The 7,612-nt window shown below is 47.0% G+C and overlaps 1 pseudogene; it reads right to left on the bottom strand.

Annotated features, from left to right (window-relative positions):
• Positions 1-955: 955 nt before the first annotated feature.
• On the bottom strand, positions 956-1,779 carry LOC125361789 (annotated as a pseudogene).
• Between the last annotated feature and the right edge of the window lie 5,833 nt (positions 1,780-7,612).

Here is a 7,612-nt window from a genome sequence, read left to right as displayed (position 1 = left end):
CCCTATCCACTTATGATCTTTTAAAACAGGCTAATTGATGAGCTGCTGACTGGAGCCCTATTTCTTTTTCTAGGAAACTGAATACTGTGGAAAAGATTTATTAGTCTGTACAGTTGGTTTTGATAAACTATTGGTTACATGTTATAGCAAATTATCAACCTTTTCACTGCAACAGCATTTTTCCACACATGTCAGAATCTGGAAGCAATATGCTTTTCTCTAATGGTTTCTCCTCACTTTTAAAATACAGAAATAGGTTTTTGAGGATCAACTATCCACTTGTGGAAGTCATAAGACACAGATATTCAAAAACATAATATGGGTACAGTTGAGGTACCTGGATGAACACTAAGAGCACATGCAAGAAAAGATGGTGGTTTTCAAGGTTGAAGGTACTAAAGTAGTGTAGTGTACTGCTCTGCTCTGTTCTTCTGGGACCAAAATAGGGGAAAATCTTATTTCCATTCTGCCAATCACTAGGCACTAAAAACACTGTGAAAGGATCACAAATCCAATGGACACATTACAGGATTAAAACTCGTTAAATAACTGAACTAATCATTGAAGTAAATTGAAAAAAACCTCAAACTTCTTTAACATGTAAGTACATTTTTGAGGCATCATCAGAACAAATGGAGATTTAATTATGAATTGACCTGGGCTACATTCTGAGAATTTTGCTTAGTTCTAAAAGAATCTCCCACATTCTAGAAAAGCTGTGTTATTCCTCAAAGGAAATCTGACAGGTAGGATACCTGTATACCAAGTAATTCAGTAATTGACAGGAGTATTTAAGCAAAAAAGGAGACCAAAAGTAGACTTTATACCAATGTGTACTAGACGGATTTTTTTTAAATTACATAATAAATGTAAATCATAAAATCCAATGTACACCTAACGGTATACCTATTTTATGTTACATAAAAACCTAGAGACTCCAAACCCCGTGCTTACCATAACATTCTACCTGGGAAAGCCAATGAATGGGATTTCTTGCAAGTATTTACTGCTATGATACAAAACAATTGTGTGCAAACTTCAAGGTCCCTAAAACGGCAGTGAGTTTATATACAGAAAGATGTCACTATCTGATCCAATATGCAAGAGAGATGGAATTTCCCAGAGTTTATAACACAGAGCAGTAACCGCCGCAGGCCCCTCCGCCGTGGCTTTCTTCCCTGTGTGACAGCTTCATGCCCTCGTTCTGGTTCTCACTCTCCCACAGACCCGGCGTCTGGATGATCTTTTCAGCCAGTTCTTCAAAGGCACATTGTACACCATCACAGGTTTTTGCACTTGCCTCTATAAATAACATGGAATGCTTTCGTGAGAATTTCAGGCCCTCATTTCTACCAACTTCGGGATTTTCCTTGTCGATTTTTTTTCCCAACCAGCATGTTTACTATGTCATTTCTCGCACAGTATGTCTCCAATTCATTTAACCATTGTCCAGCTTAACAAAAGTGTCTCTTCTTGTGACATCGTAAACTAATATAACACCTTGTGCACCTCTATAATAGCTGGGAGTTAATGTTCTAAACCTCTCTTGACCAGCAGTATCCCATATTGCAAGTTTAGCTTTGTTTCCATCCACAGAAATTGTTTTCACCTTAAAGTCAACACCTATTGTTGCCGCAAGTTCTGGATCAAAAGTATCATCTGTGAACCTCAGGAGCAGGCTGGACTTTGGCCAATGATGAGGATCTTCAGGGTGGTCTGCACGTCCTCGTCCATCCTGACCCCACTCGGAGGTGAGCCCACTCGCCTGTCCCTGTTTGCCTCTTCGAAACTCTATTTTTGTAAAGCACTGTGCCCTAAGCATCATGACAGTGGCAGCTAATGATCACCAAATTACTAAGGGTCCGCCATCTGATGGGCCTCATTTGGTCTTTATTAGAACCCTTTAAGATGGATACTGTTGTATTTGTCTTCTAGGATGAGTAATAAATTACCACAAACATAGCCTGTTGAAACATTTATTATTTCACAATTTCTGTAGCTCAGAAGCCTGGCATAGTTCTCACCACCCATAAATCCAGGCATCAGCCAGGGCTGTGATCTCATCAGAGCCTCCAATGGGGAAACAATGACTCCCAAGTGCCCTCAGGTTGGCTGTGGGCAAGATATATCCCTTTGCAATTAAAGATGAAGGTCCATGTTTTCTCCTTGGTCAATAGGCATCTTGTTCCTAGAGGCCTCCTGTAATTCCTCACCACATGTGTTCTCCTAGATCCTCTCATAACAACAGTTTACTTATTCAAAATCAAGATCAGATAGAGAAAGCCTGTCTCCAAGGAGGGTCCAGTTCCTCTTTAGGGTGGCTACTTGATCAAATCGGGTCCACTGAGGACATCAATAACCTGTTGAATAACTCAAAATCAACTAATTTGGGACCATATTTACATATGCAACAATACCTTTCACTTAGCCAGGCATAGTATTACATGTCTGTAATCCCAACGGTTAGGAGGTGGAGGCAGGAGGATCTTTAGTTTGAGGCCAGCCTGTGCTACACAGTCCCAGTCTAACCTGGACTACATAGTGAGACAGTCTATAGATAGATACATAGATACATAGATAGACAGACAGATAGATAGATAGATAGATAGATAGATAGATAGATAGATAGAGACATACCTTTAGCTTTGCCATATTCTACTGGGCAAAAGCAAATCACATGTCCTGCCCAGACTTACTGAGGGGGATTATAAAGGATGTGAGTATTCTGGGTGCCATCCCAGGGTCTGTTCACTGCACTATTGTTCAGATTTGGAAACTAAGGCAAGGAGCTATTCAGTAATCAAGCAGCTAGTGAGCAGGAGTAGAACTTGACTGAAACTCTAAGTCAGTGCCTGTACTCTTCACTATGACTACTTTCCAGATGCTGCCTCAAATACTTTCCCTCTTTTGTGTTCTTTTTTTTTTTTTTTTTTTTTGGGGGGGCCAGTCCTGGGGCTTGGATTCAGGGCCTGAGCACTGTCCCTGGCTTCCTTTTGCTCAAGGCTAGCACTCTGCCACTTGAGCCACAGCGCCACTTCTGGCCGTTTTCTGTATATGTGGTGCTGGGGAATCGAACCCAGGGCCTCATGTATACGAGGCAGGCACTCTTGCCATTAGGCCATATCCCCAGCCCCCTCTTTTGTGTTCTTGAATCCTATCAAATTTTCATGAGCAGGAAAAGGAAGCTCAGAGAAATTAAGGGATTTACCTAAGGTCACACAGTGGTGGAATCAAAAAAAGCAAACTAGGTTTCTCAAACTCCAGAAGTGGCTGGGTGCTGTTGACTCATGTCTGTAATCCTAGCTTCTCAGGAGGCTGAGATCTGAAAATCAAAGTTGGAAGCCAACCAGGGTAGGAAAGTACATGAGACTCTTATCTTCAATTAACTACCAAAAAAGCCAGAAGTGGAGCTGTGTCTCAAGTAGTAGAGTGCTAGCCTTGATGGGGTGGGGGAGCTCAGGGGCAATGCCCCAACACCCTCCCCCCACAAACCCAAACAAACACAACAACCAAACCTCCAGAAGTGAATATCTTAACCAGCAGAGAAGGTAGCCAGGCCTGAGCCAAAGCAGCAGGGAATATAGGAGTTTCTGGGAGACAAAGATACCTGAGTGGGAGGCAAAGGATCAAGAACACTTCCAACAAGGTCATAAAAAAACACACACAAAAAAAACAGCAAAACTTAGCCCCCCCCCAAACCCAGCTATTTGAGGCAAGCACTCTTGCCACTAGGCCATATTCCCAGCCCTAAACCCAGCTATTTGAAAGGGAGGAGACACTGAATATTTTCAAGGCAGTGACAGCTCCAAGGTCAATGAACCTGGTGAGCACAGGCGTTTGGAATGGGGTGCCACTGTGACCATTTCATGAGTGAGGAAACTGAGGCTCCTTGAAGGGACAGGGCACCCAGTGGAGGATAGCTAGGCTCAGTGATGTGAACTGCTCCATTGCAGTCATTGCTGGGGAGATGGGGACCAGGAATTGTTTTCTTCCTACAGACCTGGCTCAACTCTTCCCAGCACCCCACACTGGCGCCAGCATCCACACGGGGACTTCAAAGGGGACTTCAGGGCCCACAGGTTCAGAGTCAAGGCGGCATGGGCTGGGGCTATGGATTGGTGGGGCGGGGGGGTGGGTGATGACAGAGCACCCCGGGGCATGCAAAACTCCAGACTACCCTTCAGGAATCGCTCCAGAGCCTAAGGGTCCAAAGGCTGCCCAGGATCCATCCCGACGGGGCGAGACCTTCTCCTCAGTCCTTCCTCTAGAGGCTCCAGGGTCAGCCTGGCCAGGCCCTCCTCGCCCCGATCGATCAATTGGGCCCTCCCGCAGCTCCCCACAGCCAGCGTGCGCGCCTGCATGGTGACTCCTCACATGGTCTCCGTTAGCTTTGCCCCCAGCGTGCACACCTGCAACCCTTGTTTCTCCCAGTTACACTCCAGGGCCAGCCTGCCTCGGAGAGTGCTATTCATTAGGGGGAAACTGAGGCTCCAAGGTCAACATCACTCACCCCTGGTGCAGGCCCAGATGCGAATCAAAATCTCCTGGACCAGGGAGCTGGGTGCCTCTGAAAGCCAACATGGGTGGAGGGGCCCTGAATCACCAAATCACACACTTATCTCAGACCTTTGGGCTTCTCTTGGGCCAGACTTCTACTGGCCTTCGATTCTCTGCTCAGAGCAGGCTCCCACCACTTCTTCCAAATACCCAGGCCAGGATGATGGTGGGCTCAAGACCTTGCTGCTCCCACCAGACCAGGAGCCCTTAGGATGGAGCTATGTGGCTTGACCCTGTCTGTCTTGACTACTTGTTGCCTGGCTCAGACAAATGTGCACGGAATGCTCTGGTACCTCTAGGCCAGACCCTGGCGTAGTAGCACTGGCTGAGGGACTTAGGAGACAGGGTGTGGGAAGAGAGCTACAGAGCCTGGCTGGGGGCCTAGACTCACTGCCAAAAGAGGTGACAGACAAATCAACTGACAGTTCCTATCCAGGGACATGACAGAGTTATCCCACACCTGGGGTCCTACCTCTGATACCTGTTCCTCTAGCAACCTCAGCTCTATGCCTCTGTACCCACTGGATCAGTGTGTGTAGCTAGACAGCTGGGGGCAGGGGTCTCCCACAGCAATGGAAGTCTCCCCCTGATCCAAGCCACCTGTGAGGAACACAACATGAATGAGGACAAGGAGGAGGAGGGGAGGGAGGGAGGACTACTCAAACACTCTCCCCCTCCCTAAGCCCTGGGAGCGAGAGCTTGGACAGACACACTATTAATACAAAATTTGCAAGCATGACTTCTAAAATTATCCCAGGCTGGCACGGCCCACCTGGCGCAGGCTGCACCTCTGCGGCTGCTGGACCGCTCCCCTTGGAGTTCTGGCCATTGGTCTGTCAGCAAACATGTCACTCTGCCCTCCCCCATGCATGGAGAGGGCTGGCCACTGCCCTGGGATGGGCCCAGGGGAGAGCAGCATGACAGGGGGACTGTCCCAGACTTAGGGTATGCAGAATGGGGGGGGGGGCTTCTGGTCTATAGGGTGTTGGGGAGACTATTCTGTTGCTCACAAGGAGTTCTCAAATGAGGTGGGATGAGGGAATAGTGCATGTATGGTGTAACATGGAGGTCAGATCTGGCCAGCGAAAGAGGGCAGAAGCTGACTCCATCTCCACTATCTCCCCCACCCCTGAGCTTCAGAGTTGAGGGCTCCGCTCCACCTGCTCAGAAGCCCTGGAAGATTCCCTCTCCTTGTGAACACCATCAGGACCTCAGAGCCAAGAAGGAACCTGAGAACTCTTGCCTTGTCCAAGTCTTTCACTGAAAAAGGGAGAAAACTGAGCCCCAGACTTCTGGGGTGACTAATCAACAAGCCCCTGTGATACCTCTCTGTTAGCTGATGATGGCCTTCAATAGTAATTGTTGCAAACTGCCATGCTGGGAACAAAGCAATAATGGAGACTGGACCATGGGACCAGTTTTGAGGTACCAGGGGACCTGCTGCGAGCATCAGCAACAGATCCAGAAGGTCCCGTGAACAGGGTTTTTATTCATTATAAAACAGGAGAGTACATGCAGAAAACAAGGTAGCTATTTCTAAGAGATAAGGGCAAGAGAGTGGGGGCAACAATGCAGGATTAATGACTTCCTGTAAACAGGAGGTGAAGGTGAGCAGTAAACAGCCTATCTGAATAGCCCCAGCCAGCTCCAAGGTCTTGGGAAGTTTGGGAGCTGAATAGATTATTACATCTAGGGTAGAAACTGTCCACTGTAATGCTGAGAGTAATAGATCCTACTAGGGCTACTTTCAGCTTTCTGAGAGTCAGAGAATGGCTTTCCAATTCTCTTTGGCAGACTTCATGGCTCTGCATTTATGGGTTCCCACAAGTAATGAGTGTCAAGCTGGTGCCAGTGGCTCATGCCTGTAATCCTAGCTACTCAGGAGGATAAGATCTGAGGATGGCAATTAGAAGCCAGCTGGAACAAGAGATTCTTATGAGACTCTTATCTTCAATTAAACACCCAAACAAAACAAAACAGCAGTAGAGCTATTGCTCAAGTGATAGAATGCTAGCCTTGAGCATAAAAAGCTCAGGGACAGTACCCAGGCCCTAAGTTCAAGCCTCTGGACTGGCACACACAAACAAAAACCTAAACAATAATGAGTGTCAAAACATTCCTTTGGTGCTGAGAATATGGCCTAGTAGCAAGAGTGCTCACCTTGTATACATGAAGCCCTGGGTTCAATTCCTCAGCACCACATATATAGAAAATGGCCAGAAGTGGCGCTGTAGCTCAAGTGGCAGAGTGCTACCCTTGAGCAAAAAGAAGCCAGGGACAGTGCTCAGGCCCTGAGTTTAAAGCCCAGGACTGGCAAAAAGAAAAAACAACAACAACATTCCTTTGCCATCATCGGTTTATTAAGAAACGATTTACTGAGCACCTTAATGTATGCCAGATACTGAGCTCCCAAATGTGAACTGCACAGTCAGACCCTTGTTTTCCAGTAAATTCCATCTCAGTCTGATGGTAAGAATGGCTTAGGTGAACCCTCACTCTGCTGTGCTCAGATGCTTTTCCATAAACTCACAGGACAACCCATATTGTTATGTATGTGTAAATTATTTGAGAAGCCACATATCGAAGGATCAAATTTTAGAGTTTTTATCAGAGCATTAGCAGTCTGCAGGCAGCCAGTTGTTACATAGGCCTGCAGCCCACACAGACCCTCAACACTATTGGGAAACAGGCCAGAGAGGGAGGAAGGAACAAAAACCATACCAACAAAGCAATTCAGCTCCAATGGAGAGCTGACTTGGGGTGCCATGGTGACTAGAGATGAGCCAGGACACAGGACACAAACATGGAGACATGTGGCATGTCATTACTGTACCTGAGCTGGCCTGGCCCTAAATAGGGTCAGGTCAGGAGGCAGGGTCACCGGAAGCTCTCAGTCCCAAGTACTGAACCGACAGGTTCAGTAACCTTTAGGCCATGTGCCCACCCCTGTCTCTTGGGATTCAGGAACACCCACCCATCACCTGGGGATGAGACTTCCCTTCCTCTAGGAATCCAGGCACACCCATCAAGACATGATGCCAGAGAATACAACTCG

This window comes from Perognathus longimembris, chromosome 13 (genome assembly GCF_023159225.1).
Source record: "Perognathus longimembris pacificus isolate PPM17 chromosome 13, ASM2315922v1, whole genome shotgun sequence".
In the NCBI taxonomy this organism is placed as follows: Eukaryota; Metazoa; Chordata; class Mammalia; order Rodentia; family Heteromyidae; genus Perognathus; species Perognathus longimembris.
This window is presented reverse-complemented; position numbering and strand designations above follow the sequence as displayed.